Source organism: Chiloscyllium plagiosum, unplaced genomic scaffold (genome assembly GCF_037043375.1).
Source record: "Chiloscyllium plagiosum isolate Xiang-an unplaced genomic scaffold, Cpla_swu_hap1 HiC_scaffold_13, whole genome shotgun sequence".
Classification (NCBI taxonomy): domain Eukaryota; kingdom Metazoa; phylum Chordata; class Chondrichthyes; order Orectolobiformes; family Hemiscylliidae; genus Chiloscyllium; species Chiloscyllium plagiosum.
In genome coordinates, this window is record NW_028270151.1 from 25,923,758 (window position 1) to 25,939,679 (window position 15,922).

At 38.5% G+C, this 15,922-nt stretch overlaps 1 long non-coding RNA gene and 1 pseudogene across 2 annotated transcripts in view; both read right to left on the reverse strand.

The window, feature by feature from the left end:
• Window positions 1–15,922, reverse strand: part of LOC122555638 (scavenger receptor cysteine-rich type 1 protein M130-like) — a 149,260-nt pseudogene that overhangs the window by 87,042 nt on the left and 46,296 nt on the right. Inside the window, exon 13 of the transcript XR_015759256.1 lies at window positions 13,021–13,080. The product of XR_015759256.1 is annotated as a scavenger receptor cysteine-rich type 1 protein M130-like (transcript). The remainder of the gene's footprint in view (window positions 1–13,020; window positions 13,081–15,922) is intronic.
• LOC148148275 (uncharacterized) lies at window positions 1,620–11,770 on the reverse strand. The gene is made up of 3 exons (XR_015759124.1): window positions 11,502–11,770; window positions 3,476–3,544; window positions 1,620–1,838 (listed from the first exon to the last, which is right to left on the reverse strand). It is a non-coding gene; the product is annotated as an uncharacterized LOC148148275 (long non-coding RNA).

Genomic DNA, 15,922 nt, shown 5'->3' on the forward strand with positions numbered 1-15,922 from the left:
GCACCGGGTGCTCTGGTTTCCGCCCATAGTGTTAGGTGAAGGGGTAAATGTAGGAGAATGGGTCTGGGTGGGTTGCTCTTCAGAGGGTCAGTGTGGACTTGTTGGGCCGAAGGACCTGTTTCCATACTGTAAATAATCTTTTAAAAAAAACACATCTCACTGGGAGATTCAAAAATGTAGACAAATTAATATTGATTCCAAATTTTGAACAAATATCATTTATTTAATTTACATGCAATGCATGCAGCATCATTGAAACACACAATTAAAAAGAATGCTTACAACTGAATTAATATTGCTAGATTGCTAGAGTGATTGATAAAAGTATATATTTGTATTGCCATATTCCTAGATGAATGTAAATGCAAACTACAGTAAGCAGATTTATATCTTTCTCTTATCACCGCCTGGCCCCATGCAAACAATTTTCATTGATACAACTAAAGCAATGATAAAATGTAGCTTCATGCATCATTACTTTACGTTTTGGTTTTTACGTCAGTAACCATTTACTGAACAGACACTCTATGCTGCATCTTTAATTTGTTACCTCATGCTTCTTTGATGGAACTGCAAGTCACCAGCTATTATTTTTATGACATGTTTGTTATTGATTCAGTGTCATTCTGTAAGGATCACTATATTGCATCTTCATGATCTGCAATTTAAATGTCATTGTCGATGTAGAGACTGATTTTTCCTTTTAAAACTTGTTTTGTCCAAAAATGTCATTAATGGGTAAAGCTCTTATATGTTTTAGATACACATTTCTTCCAAAAAATGAATAAAAATGAAAATCAGTCCTTAAACAGAGAGAATTCATGGTTGTTAACTGTTTTAAACCCAGCAATTCACATATTTGCAAGAGAAGATCGATAGACTGCTGAACAGCATAGAACTGAATAAGACTTAGAATACTTAGTATGAACGATTTCATTTCATTCACTACTTCATTCATTTAGCTATTTTACAACAGTCTGCAATGCATCATCACAGTAATATTATACATTTAGTTCAATAATGAATTGTTATGACACGGGGTAAACCCTCCTGCTTAATTTAAACCAGTGACACAGAAAAGATTTATCCCATGCAATAATCTGCGAACATTCAAAAGGCCAAGAACAATTTAAAGTAAAAATTAACAACTTTATTTCTTAAAGTATATTAGAGAATAATTAACTAACAACTATTTACAACTCCTTCCTCTAATCTACCTTTTACTTTCCTTTCTATAATGCTAGTCTGATAAAACCACCGAATAAGAGTTACCAAATTTCAACTTTTCAAGAAACCAGCCAGATGTTGAATCTTCTTTTCTTCTTCGGGATTTCTGCTTCACAAGTCTCTGATTGATAAAGGTACCTTTAAGACAGCTGTTCTCTGGGTAGTCTGAAGATGTCGTTGGTTTGGCAGTTCTCCTTCCAAGTCTTAAATTTTCCTGGTCTTTAACCCCAAAGCATCAGATTGTGTCATTGGCTTTTAAGATTTTCAATGTACTAAATTATAACTTGATTGGTGTTTGGTATTTTTCAGGGTGTAATTTAATCTGATTGGCTTAATTCAAGTTTGTTTTTGTCTCCAGGCAACCAGCTACTCTAGCTGCTGGACCACATGTTACATTGTGTCTTATTCAGAACACTTGGTGCTGTCAGGTAGTTTTGCTAGCTTTTAACTCTCTTGAAGGTACAGTACACCCACATCTTCATAACTTTTAAATATTTTGTCACTAGTTTTTCTCAGTAATATAAGTGGTGAAAGCCATCACAGCTCCTTCTCAAAATACTGAATGTCATCGTATTGTCTTCCAAATTCAGTGTCAAATGAAGTAAATGAATCTAGAAAAGAAAAATGAGCTAGTGTAATGAAATAATTATATTCAAGTTAAGCCACAAAATAGTCAGTATAGTTTGCTGACAATTTATGAATCCAGTGCATTGCCAATTGGTTTATTATCAATTAATATGACCCTGTATTCATTCAGGTATCATCTACTTGACGAACTGTTATAACTATTTTAAATGAGAGTACTAATGGAATTTAATTTAGTTCACTGAGAGGTGCTGCATTTTGGAAAAGCAAATCAGAGCAGGACTTATACACTTAACGGGAAGGTCCTGCGGAGTGTTGCTGAAACAAAGAGAACTTGGAGTGCAGGTTAAGAGTTTGTACAGGACATTGGTTAAGCCACTTTTGGAATATTGCATGCAATTCTGGTCTCCTTTCTATTGGAAGGATGTTGTGAAAGTTAGAGTTAAGAAAAGATTTACAAGAATGGTGTAAATCCTCCAGGGCTGGAAGATTTGAATTTTGGGAGTGGCTGAATAGGCTGGGACTGTTTTCCCTAGAGTGTCAGAGGCTGAGGGTTAACCTTATAGAAGTTTATAAAATCATGAGGGGCATGGATAGGATAAATAGACAAGGCCTTTTCCCTGGGGTGAGGGAGTCCAAAATTAGAGGATATATGTTTAGGGTGAGAGGGGAAAGATTTAAAAGGGTCCAAAGAGGCAACATTTCCTCACAAAGGGTAGTAATTGTATGGAATGAGCTGCCAGAGGAAATGGTGGAAGCTGGTACAATTGCAGCATTTAAAAGGCATCTGGATGGGTATATGAATAGAAAGGATTTAGATGGATATGGGCCAAGTGCTGACAAATGGGATTACATTAGGATAGGATATTGGTTCGGCATGGACAAGTTGGACGGAAGGTCTGTTTCCATGTTATACATCTCTATGATTCTATGACTAATTGCTATGTGTTGTTGATTTTTCTGAAACCTACTTAGCACTTCAGAATAATTTTTTAAAATTAAAAATGGGAATAGCTTAAACAAAAACACGTGGCAAATGGACTTTTTTGTTGATTTGAAAAAAAAACATAACTTCTATTCCTGATTGCTTAGGACAGTATCATTTTGTGTTTTTTTCATTAGCAACACTTCAAACAACTTTAGTATGTGTCATATAATGGCGCAAAATTTGTTCATGGAGTTACTCTTCATATTTCTTTTGTCTCTTCTGAACACTGAACAGAAGGAAACTTGGAACATTTATACTTATATTAATATTGTGGTGGTTCTATGTATTTTGTTAAATACATTCTTTTTTCCAAAGAAAAATGCAGTTTCAACTCCATAGTCCAAAAATTACTAAATACTGATCTGACAGTGAATTTTCCTGATGTTCATCACAATACATACAGATATCTGACTAAACTTATTCTTATAACTTTCAAGGGTACAAATAACGAGTCAATATCTCTTGAAGAACACTGGCAGTATGCTTCACTTGTTAGGTACAACTTGAGTTAACATTCATATGTTACATAATGTTCATATTAATGGATAACTCCAAAATAATACAAAAATCTCTTGTTAATTTGGTAGTTTGACTATAAGGGGATTATAGTATTTTATCTTGCTTTCCATTGCGGATTAGTGTTGGAATGGTACAAGAGTGCTTAAACTGGCCTACCTTGCATATGTATATTGTCGCTTCCTGTAAAATATTCCAGCTTGTTCAGTGAATTGTTGGAATGCAAATCTATACATGGAAAACATTGGAATCTTAAAATTAACATTACATTTAAATATAAAGGTATAATGAGCATGCATCTTAAAGATAATTACCCGTGCCTGTATCAATTTGTGAATCTCAATCTCTTCAGAAACAGGGGCAAAAAGGGGCCTGTCTTTTGTGTCTTTCTGTTGCTTATAGAATGAAGAATGCCAGATTATACATGGACAAGTGTCAAGGGTTATATCAATTACTAATATCTGCTTTTCACCTTCCATTGTTGTTTAACCAGGAAACTAGCAGTTATTCAATCTCTATAAAAAAATTTTAACTTATATTCACTGAACACCGAAGAATGCAATGCTCTCAAAAAATCTCTGCACCTGTACATCAATATGTATTTTCTTGGCAATCAAAGTGTAAACGTTCATGGTCATATTGAAGTCAGCAATGTGGCTAAATCTTATTAAAACCACAGCCTGCTGCAATTGCAAACCCAGGCTCCATGAGCAATGCTCTTAAAATGACAATGGAAGGTTTTGAATTGCGGCTATAATGTTCAATGTCTTCAAATCTCTTCAATGAAAATCATTGAACAGGAACATTTCTCATTCTCTGTGGTTTCTTCCCAATTGCGGTGAATCAGGTTTCAACCTAATATTGTGTGAGGAGTGTAACAGAATAATCTCCAGTTGCTTGCAAGATACAAACCCAACAACATTCAAGACAAATTTGTTGGAACTGCAGACAGGAAACAGTGTCTCACCTTCACATGGAGGACACATACCATTGCGTCATCTGGCATGGCTACTGTGGTCAACGGGATGAGTAACTGAAGGCAAGATAGCCATGAGACACTCCAGGTCTTTAGGAACAACAGAACTTTACTTTAAGATAATCTGCAATCTCATTGCTCAGTGCATCTCCAGTTCTACTATAGCCATAAAAGCAATTGGTCAACTCTGGTTTAATGAAGAGCACAGGATGGCATGCCAAGAACTGCACCACGAACTATTGACCTGCTGAAGTAAAAAACCAGATGACTGATTTCAAAAAGCAAAAGTAGCAAAGGTTAAACAGGCCTAAGAAATTCCAAGCTGTCAGCTCTGATTTAAGCTGATTTAAGTACTGCCACAACTAGTGGTGACTAGTGCTCGACAGTTGAAAAAGTCACTAGAGGATAAGACTCTATAAATATTCCCATGCTCAATAATGGGAGACCCCGGAACACGAGTGCAAAAGATTAAGTTGAAGCATTTGCAACAATTTGCAACCAGAAGCACTGACTAAATGATCCAGCTTGGTTTCCTGTCAAACTCCTAACAGATGCCAGTCTTCAGCCAATTTGACTCACTTCAGGTGATATTTAAAAAAATGGCTGGACACACCAGACAAACAAACGTTTAAGGACCTTAGAAAATGCCAGCAATAGCTTTGGAAATGATTGCTCGTGAACTTGCCACACCCCTATTCCAGTGCGTTTACAACAATGACAAATGGAAAATTGCCCCTAAATTGTCTTGTGCAAAAATAAAGGAACAGCAATCCAACCCAGACAATTACCACCACATCAGTCTTTTCTTGACCATCAGGAAAATGATGGAAAGCATCATCAACAATGCTGTCAAAGAGCAGTTCCTTAGCAATAATCTGCTCACTGACACCCAGTTTGTGTCCTGCCAGATTTAGATCCTGACCTCATTATGGCCTTGGTTCTAACATCAAGGTCATATTTGATTGAACATGGCATCAGGGAGCCATCACACAACAATATTTAGTGGAACTCAGGAGGAAATTTTATACATTGGTTAGAGCCATGAAACATAGAGTCATAGGAAGATTGTTTTGTTTGTCTGAGATCAGTTATCTCAGCAGGAATTCCTCAGGGTAGTATCCTTGGTCCAATAATTTCAGCTGCTTCATTAATAACCTACCTTCGGACTAGCATCCCACTCATACTCACCACACCCTCACCCTATTCCCGTAACCCCACTTTTACTTTGTTCAATCCATGTAGCCTCCATATCCCTGAACACTGCAGGGCAATATAGCATAGTCAATTCACCTAACAAACATCTTTGGACAGAGAGGGGGAAGCAGAGCACCCAAAGGAAATCATGCAGCCACAGAGAGAACATGCAAAGTCCACACCAACAGTCACCCCAGGCTGGAATCTTACCCAGGATCCTGGCACTGTGAATCACCAGTATGAACCACTGTGCAACTGCCAAGCTATTGGGTTTAGCTACATCACATGGCTGACAGCATTTTAAGAAAGCAGCTCAGCACCATCTATTTCAGGCTAACTGAGGTTTTATGACCAAAGTTTGGTTCAGGTGGTGGCATCCAGACCGAATTATGAATTTTAAGAAAGAGAATCAATATCGTCCAACACCATGAAGTCATTTTGGTTAGTATACCATCTACCATCTTCAACATCTGCCCTCTTCACCACCAATGAAGAGTCATATCAGTGTGGACCATCAACACAATGTACTGCAGTAATTTACCAAGGCTCCTTCCACAGCACATTGCAAACCCTTAACCTCTATCACCTAGAAGGACAAGGGCAGCAGACACATGGGAGCACCATGACCTACAAAGTGCCCTTCAAGCCATTCACCATTCACACTCCTCTTGTACCAATATCAGCTCACCACTATCATTGGTTCAAAATGTTAGAACTCACTTACTAATAACAGTGTGATTGCCCTGAAAGTGCATAAACTGCAGGAAAACATGAGGACTGTCAATGCTGGAGACCAGAGTCAAGAGTGTGTTGCTGGACAATCACAGCAGGTCAGGCAGCATCTGAGGAGCAGGAGAATCGATGTTTCGGGCATAACCCCTTCATCAGGATTTGTGTATGAATACTTACTCACAGCTTTGTTTCTCTGGGTATTCCATGGATTATCAGCCCATTCAAACATATTAAACACTGATCAAAATTCATTAAATCACAGGTATCATTTCTGAAAAGCAAGGGGTTATTTGTTCCATCGAACTGGAACAAAGAGGATATTGGAGCAGGCAAGTCAGCCCTTTGAGCATGATCTGCTATACATTACGATAATGACTGATTATTTAACTCAATGTCTGTTCTTGCTTTTTTTTAAGATCCTTTGGTCCCTTTATACCCAAGTGCGATTGCTAACTCCCTCCTGAAATCATAATACTTCTTAAAATTTGATTTGATTTATTGTTGTCACATGTACCTGAATACAGTGAAAAGTTTTGTTTTTGCAAGCAGTATGGGCAGATCATAACATACAAGGATACACAGCTCATAGGGTGTTTAGACAGAGTGAGGCATACAATGTTACACTGCACAGGAGGTGCAAAAAAGCAAGATCAATATTAGATTTGAAATTAGACAGATCCATTCAGCAGGGAGAAATTGAGGACTGCACAGGACACCAACTTGCGGAACATTTCAGAGAACATCTCTGGGACACATGCACTAAACAAGCCTACTGCCCTGTGGCAGACCGCTTTAACTCCCCCTCTTACTCTGCCAAGGACATGCACGTCTCGGGCCTCCTACATTGCCAAGATCTGGGCAGTCAATGCCTGGAGGAAGAAGCATCAGCTTCCACCTTGAGACCCTCCATCCACACAGGATCAATGTAGATTTCACAGATTTCCTCATTTGACCTCCCCCCAACTTATCTGAGATCCAACCTTCAAACTCAGCACCGCCCTCTTGAACTGTCCTACCTGTCCATCTTCCTTCCCATCTATCTGCTCCACTCTCCTTTCCGCTCTATCACCATCATCCTCCCACCTCCATTTATTTATTGCTTTCCCAGGTACCTTCCTCTCAGCCCCACCTCCCTCCCATTTGTCTGTCAGCCTCCTTGGCCTGCCCCTCTTACTCGATGAAGAGCTTATGGTCAAAATGTTGACTCTCCTGCTCAACGGTTGCTGTCTGATCTGCTGTGCTTTTCCAGCATTACACATTTCGACTCAGATCCATTCAGCAGTCTAATAACAGCAGGGAATAATCTGCTCTTGAATCTGGTTGTACATATGCTCAAGCTTCTGTATTTTTTCTCTGATGGAAGAGGTTGGAAGAGAGTATTACTTGGATAGGAGGACTCTTTGATGATGTTGGCAGCCTTTCCACAGCAATGAGAAGTGTAGATGGAGTCCATTGATGGTAGGTTAACTTTCTTGATAGTCTGGATTGTGTACATAGATTTCTGTAGTTTCTTCTGGTCCTGAGCTGAGTTGTCATACCAAACCCTTATGTAGCCAGACAGAATGCTTTCCTTGATGCAACTGTAAAAGCTGATGAGGCTCCGTAAGGACATGTCAAATTTCCTAATTTTCCTGAGGAAGGAAAGGTGTTGTTGTGCCTTCTTGACCATTAGGTCTATCTGGGAGCTTGAGGACAGATTGGTGGTTATCATCACTCCAAGGAACTTGCACTCTCTATCCTCTCCATCTTGGCTCCATTGATATAGTTAGGGGCATGTCTTCCTCATTTCTTCCTGAAGTCAGCGATCAGTTATTTTGTTTAGCTGACATTGAGACAGGAGTTGTTATCATTGCACCACAACACTAAGCACTCTATCATCTTCCTGTCTTCTGACTCATCATTGCTTGGTATCCAGCCTGACTACTTTCTACAGTATAAAATTCCACCAGCTCACCACCCTCTGAATAAATAAACTTTTCCTCCTCTCAGTCCGAAATAGTTTATTCCTTAGATTTTCATCCTTTCTTGTGGAATCCCCTGGCATTGAGAACATCCTTTCTCCATCTACCCTGTCTAATCCTGTGAATTTTTTTTTAGGATTCCATGAGGTTTCCCATGTTCTTCTAAACTACAGCAAATATATTCCTAACTGATTCAATACTTCCTTATACTTCACTATCACCATCTCTGGAATGAGTCTGGCAAACCTTCTCTCTATAGCAAGAACAGCTTTTTCAGATAAGGAGACCAAAACTGAACACAGGATCCTAGGTATAGTCTCAACAAGGCCCTGTCTAACTGCAGCAAGAAATCCCTGCTCCTGTATTTGAATCTTCTGGCTATGAAGCCTAACATACCATTTGCCTTTTTTAAAGACCTCCTGCACCTGCACACTCACTCTGACGACCTGTGCAACAGGACACACAGGTTGCATTGCACATTCCCTCTCTCAATATATTGTTGCTCATGTAATAACTTGCTGAAAACTAAAATTCATAACTGAACATTTATCCACATCATACTAAACAAGATCGTGGTAATGTACGGCTTCTGAACCTGGGGTTCATCCATTCTGTCTGCTTTTGCTTTCATTTCTGTTCACTTTTTTCTCTTTTCGTCTTTTTGACCTTAGTCTACTTGCCTATTGTTTAGAGCTCGATTGCAGCTGTGGCATTGGCAGTGAATAGGCCTAGCATGGACTCATGGCAGTCAGCAAGTCCGCCCAGCATAGATTCATTGACAGAGAAGCTCATCACCTCTTCTTCTTCCATTTCTTCTCTCTGCATTTCTCACTTATTTTTCCTATTTTTAATTTTTTTTAAAAGTTTTTTTTCCCACTTACTTCTTTCCAGAGAGAGGCAGCAGCAGCAGTTTCAAGTTCTTTGAATTTGGCACTTGGATGGATGCCCAGTGCCAACCAGTGGTTGGGAACCTGACATGGAATTCTCGATGAGTTCCTGATGCCCAATGCACAGACCAAAGGTGTGGCCGAAGCCTGGTATGGACGGTGACTGGATAGGGACTTTAGCAGTCTGGTGTGTGACAGTGGCTGTTGGCCTGGATTGGGAGATATTGGTGTTGTGAGATCCCAAGAAGTGCACAATGCAGCGGTGAAGGTTCTTTCGATATCTGTGGTGATGACGAGAGCAAGGGGATCGAGCCAGCATGGAGAAAGCATGCCAAAGTAGAGAAGATTGAGTCATTGTAGGAAGTGTGGTCACAGCATGGCAAAGCACTTAAGAAAGACAACAATGGCTGAATTTTTAACTTTACTTCTTTATGTTCCAATTTTATACTGAGGAGGATGAAATGTTTAACTTTTAACTTTGTTTCTTATTTCTTTCTATCTTGATCTTAAATTCTTGTACCTGGGTATTGTGTGTGGCAACTTTGAACACTTTTCACTGTATGCCTGTACTTTGCACTCGAGTACACATGATAATCACGTTGAAACTAAATCTAAATCTGAATTATATTTCATTTGTCATGCATTTGCCTACTCACTGCGCTTGTCCAAATTGCACTCAAGCATCTCTGCTTCCTCCTTACAATTTCATTTCATTTGCATATTTATGAATATTACATTTAGTTCATTGATCAAGTCACAGATATATATCTTGAATAGCTGAAATCCTAGCACTAATCCTTGCAGTACCCCATTAGTTACTTCCTCCCATTAAAAAACAGAGTTTATTCTGACTCCTTGTTTCGTGTCTGCCAAACAGTTCTCTATTCATCTCAATACATTATCCTCAATCCCATGTGTTTTAAAGTTAACCTGATGTGCCACATTGTCAAAAACCTTCTGAAAGTCCAAAGAAACGAGATTCACTGACTCCCTGTCATTAATTCCACTAATTACCTCCTCAAAGAGTTCCAGCAGATTTGTAAAGCATGATTTCCCTTTCATACATCCATGTTAACTCTATCTGATTGTGCCCCTCAACCAAAGTCAGTCAACAGTCCACAATTCCCATTTTCTCGCTGTCTTCTTCTTAAATGGATAGGTAACATTAGCTAACCTTCAATCTATAGGAAATGTTCCTGACTATATTGAATCTTGGAAGGTGATCATTTATGATCCAATATTTCTAGTGCCTCTTCCTTCATTACTCTGTGTTATAGATTCACAGGGCCTATAGATTTATTGGCCATTCATCCCATCTATTTCCCCAACATCATTTCCCTATTAAGTGATTTCCTTCAGTTCCTCCCTCTCACTAAACCCTGTGTTCCATAACATTTCTGGTGTGTTATTTACGTCCATTTTTATGAACACAGAAACAAAACATGCGTTGAGTAATTCAGCCATTTATTTGTTGCCCATTGTAAATTTGCCTCATTCTGACCTACATTTGACTTCAAATTTCTTTTTCTTCATATACATAGAGAAACTTATAGTCAGTTTTTATGGTCCCCACAAGCTTACACCTCGCATTCCAATTTCCATTTTTTAATCAACCCCGTTGTCCATTTTTGCTGAATTCTCCCATGCCCCAGGTGTTGTCTTTTATATAACCAATTGTATGCATCTTTCTTGGATCTATTAATATTTTTACTTTCCCTTGAAGGCTGTGATTGTGTATTCCTTCCTACTTTACTTTTGCTCAAGATTTAAATGAACAATTGTTGCAGCTCTTTGAATGTTTGCCTTTGTCTTTCTGCCATAATCTCTTGAAGAACCTTTCCCCAATCTATGATGATAAATTCGCACTTCATATAATCCTTGGTTCCTTTATTTAGATTCAGAACCCTAGTTTCAGAATCAGAATATGTTCCTGACGATCCAATTTCTCTTCATGCAATAGTCATGCGATCCCAGGCATCAGCCTGCTAAATCATCATCATTCTCCCTCCAGAGCCAAAACATCCTTCTTCACATCAATACATTCCAGTGAAATCCAAGTCTGAACAATATAATTACTTACACAATATAAATCACATAGAAGTTGCACCATAAGTGGGTGCATCAGACAGCTCCGACAATGGTTCAAAACTGACCAAATAATTGTGCTGTGGTAATATTTTGGAAGCAGCAAGAGTCAGACCTTGATGTGGCTCAAACACACCCAGATTCAGCGATAGCATTACTGAAATGTCACTGAATGATCAGTCCAGAGTTCTCAGCTAATGGTCTGGGGAGCGTGAATTTGAATTTGAACTTAATACAAATTTCAAATAAAAAAAGAGTAAAGTAATAGTGATTCTAGTATTCTTGAGGATCTAATATTTGAATTTAGGTTATCATTAGAAGCAACAAGTATATGTAGATTTTTTACTAACCACAAGATGGCTTTTCAATACAAGAAAATGGCTGAGAATAGTGATTGAACCCTCTGAACTTGTCTTGCTGTTTTGCAGAATTAAGCTGAAATCCAAAGAGGACAATAGAGTTTTTATAAAATGAATACTGACACATTAATTGACCATATGAACTAACCTTGAACTGCTACCATGGCATGATGATTTATGTAAATAAGATTTCTTTCCCAAGGAATACCATTGGATTAGCCTGTTGTCAATCATGTCACCATATTACAGTTGATTGAACTTTTCTTGTAATTAAGAACCCTTTCCCAGGAAATATCATCGGATTAACTTGTTGTAAATCATGTCACCTTATTATTGGTCTTTTCTTGCAATTAAGGCTGTACTATCTCTTTAAAAAACATAAAAATAACATGTAACTTTCGAATGTAATTGCGCAACTTCACTACGGAACACAGAAGCTTTAACCTCTGTGTTGCTGGATAGAATTGCGTCAAGGTACCTTAATTCAATAAACTAATGACCCTTGCTTTCGAACAGAGCACATTCAGTTGCTCCTTTTGATCGATCTCGAACCAAGAGACCCCTCTTGAGGGGTTGTAAATCTTCATTCTCAGACTGCAAGATAACCATTTCTACATCTGTTATCTGTGAAAATCTCTGACTTGCAGGTGCACTGCAGCAAGGTCAAATTGCAAGTTGCAGAATTGCAGAATCCAGAACTGTCCAAGGTGCAGAATCCAGAACTTTTGCTATTTCAGCTGAAGACGTGTTCTGCATTTGTGGTTATTCAATGCACTCCAAGAAATCTGGAAGGCTGGAAGGATGTTTTCCAGGGGGTTGTGGTGAGCGCCATGTTTTATTTAGTAAACTATCAATAGAGTGAACAGAAACAACCCCGAGGCATAAGTGAAAAAAATCTGCCAATTTGGCAAGGTCACATTGATTCAAATATTTTTCTTGAATAGCTTGTAACTTTTAATTTACTTTTGCTTTCATCCCTTTGAATTACAAATTACTTGTAATTTTTTGTTTTAAAATGTCAGGAATTCAACATCCAAATCAAGTGTCATAAATTATTTTTCCAACATCTACATTCTGAAATGGATTATTGGGCAGCTGAGTGTTCAACTGCTCATGTCTTTTTTCTGCCTGATGTGGGGCAGCAAAGACAATTGTTTATGAACTAGATTGGCTCATAGATTCCAAGTTTGCTGTCAGACCATAAATTTCAGGATTGAGGGCCCACTGCAGGATTCTAGCCTAAGGACTAGTTTCACATATCTGTACATAATGCAGAAAAAGTGTTCCTTGTGTTTGTTTCAGATCTCTCCCATCTGCAGTGTTTTTGCTTTTATCACTTCATAGGAAGGGGTCTACTGTAGACTGTGGGGGTTGTGGGATATGATTTATACTGGATTCACATCTGATTGTTGAGAAGTATAATCTCCCATGGATTATCATAGTTTCATCCATTGTCCTGGCCGACACTTGTATACATCAACCAAAAGCCAAAGCAGATTTTAGGTTGAACTCCAAACCAAAAATAGAAGTTGCTGGAAAAGATGGAAAAGTTTGGCAGGTCTGGCAGCATCTGTGAAGAGAAATCAGAGTTAACATTTTGGGAACTGTGACCCTTCCTCGGAAGGTTGATCTCCCTGTGCTTTTTGAAAGATCCTACTGTATCAAACCGAACAACCTGTTTTATCAATAATGCCTCAATAGTCGAATAAAAGGTGTTTATCTGGGCAGAAAGCGCTCTGGGGAATCTTGATGTTGTAAACATCATGAGGAAAATGCAAGTAAACAATTGCTTCATGGTGAAGAACCAAATGCGATGACTCAATAAGCTGGGTAATGCCAAACATATATCCATACCTTAAGGTTCAGCTTAGCTGAAAATTGTCACACGTTTATGAACCAAAGAGTACTTTTTTGTTGTTTTGTATTTCCATGTCCAAGAAATCTTTAAAGTTTACTTTTCTTTCTCACTCTGCCTCAGGTGAGGAAAGAGGCTGAGATGGACACATATTCATGGTAACCTCAGCCAGTGCAGGAATTGAACCCACTCTAGATGATAAACCAGCCATCTTATCAGCAGATTCTGGATTAGTGGTGCTGGAAGAGCACAGCAGTTCAGGCAGCATCCAAGAAGCAGCGAAATCGATGTTACGGGCAAAAGCCCTTCATCAGGAATAAAGGCAGAAAGCCTGAAGCGTGGAGAGATAAGCTAGAGGAGGGTGGGGGTGGGGAGAAAGTAGCATGGAGTACAATAGGTGAGTGGGGGAGGGGGTGAAGGTGATAGGTCAGAGAGGAGGGTGGAGTGGATAGGTGGAAAAGGAGATCACGACATGGTTGAAGAGCTTCAGGGCAGAAGAAATGACCTGGGAGTTGCAGTAGGAGAGGGACTCCCTGACCTCTCTCTACAAGAATCTCAGGGAGTCCCTCTTCCACTGCAACTCCCAGGTCATTTCCTCTGCCCTGAAGCTCTTCATCCATGTCATGATCTCCCTTTCCACCTATCCACTCCACCATCCCCTCTGACCTATCACCTTCATCCCCTCCCCCACTCACCTATTGTACTCCATGCTACTTTCTCCCCACTCCCACCCTCCCCAACTTATCTCTCCACGCTTCAGGCTCTCTGCCTTTAGTCCTGATGAAGGGCTTTTGCCCGAAACGTCGATTTCGCTGCTCCTTCGATGCTGCCTGAACTGCTGTGCTCTTCCAGCACCACTAATCCAGAATCTGGTTTCCAGCATCTGCAGTCATTGTTTTTACCATCTTATCAGCAGAGTTAACCAAAATGCAATCTCCACATTGACACAATTGAAAATACAAATATAAATCAAACTGATATTTGCCTAATTAAAAGTTGCTTTGTCTGAACATGTCATAAATTGAATAGAACTCCATGATCTAATTGAAATAAATTCATTTGCGAAATGAATTATGAAAAAAAATCCATTCTTAAACATTTAGACTTCAGTTTTATTATCATTTTGGCAAGCAAATGAGTCAAATGAGTGCATATTTGGGAATGAAGATTGATGCAATACCTTACAGAATCGAAGTGAAGTGCTTCATAGTTCAGCACTGAAGAATGCACCTATTAATTTATTTTGAAATGCTCTGCACTTATTATGCCATTAACAGATAAGTTATCCCTCTCTTCATTTCATAAAACAACATCAGGACAGTCATTTTCACATAAACCACTATCTAAGGATAACTAATAAAGTGTAGCCTAACGTCAATATTTGAAGCACATAACTGGAATAAGAAAAGTTCCAGATTTCCATGATTACAAAATTTTGACACAAATGCTCAACATTGATAACTGCAACATTCAACATTATACCACAATAAAATCAGTCCCGGTGAAATATTTTTAACTTCAATTTGGCAACTGACTCCAAAACATGTTGTAATTTACTATTCTCCTCACAGCAAATTAGTGCTCCATTTTATTTCAGCGAAATTTTGACTGCAACATTTCCTTTGTTGATGATTTCTAAATAAGCAACATTAAAGTTTTCATTTTCATTATCACAAATTGGTTAAAATAAATGGGAAATCGAAACTAATGATAATGTCCCGGAAGAAGTTGAAGTGGTGGTAGTTCTTCGTAATCTGTTTCAAATTATTGAATATCATCAAATTGTCTTTCAAATTCATTACCGAAAAGAGTAAGCGAATCTAAAAAGCAAAACAATCAGGCATTGTCAGCTTACATTAGTCAGGGTAGCCGCAAAATAATGTATGCATTTTCTTTAGCAAGCTTATAATAGATGTTGCTATATCTTTCGCAATATGAATTGGTTTACAATCAAACCATATTGTCTTCCTCTTTATCTAACTCACCATCAGTCCCTCGACAAATGACTAAAACTACTTTATTTGACTGATCTAATTCATACTTATTGTTGCCTCCACTGAAACACACAAAATAGGTCAGAGTATTTGCCTGTTCTAAATAAACATGGGTATGATTTATTAGTAAATGCAATAGGGAGAAGTATTGAAGTCAAGTTACTATCTTGGTGAACTCTACATTTACATTTTTAATGGTTAAAATGTGTATCCTATACAGGTGCACGATCTATGCTGGGGGGACATCTTCATGAATCTCCTGTCACTTCTACCTGCCGAATGCAAGGGTATTCAGTGTATTAAAACTTATATCGACACAGTGATGTAACTCTACTATTAAAAATTCATAGAAAACCTAAATATTGGAGTCAGTGATCAGTTACCTACCGCTGAACTCAAATGGTTTTACATTACCGTGCATATGGATATCTAACTAAAGTTCTTCTAATTACTGCTTTGGACCACAGTTAAATAAATAAATATTATTAACAATGCAGTCTGCCTGCTTGAGTTTAAAAAGACACTGACAATTAAGACTGATAATTTGGATTGCGATTGTGATA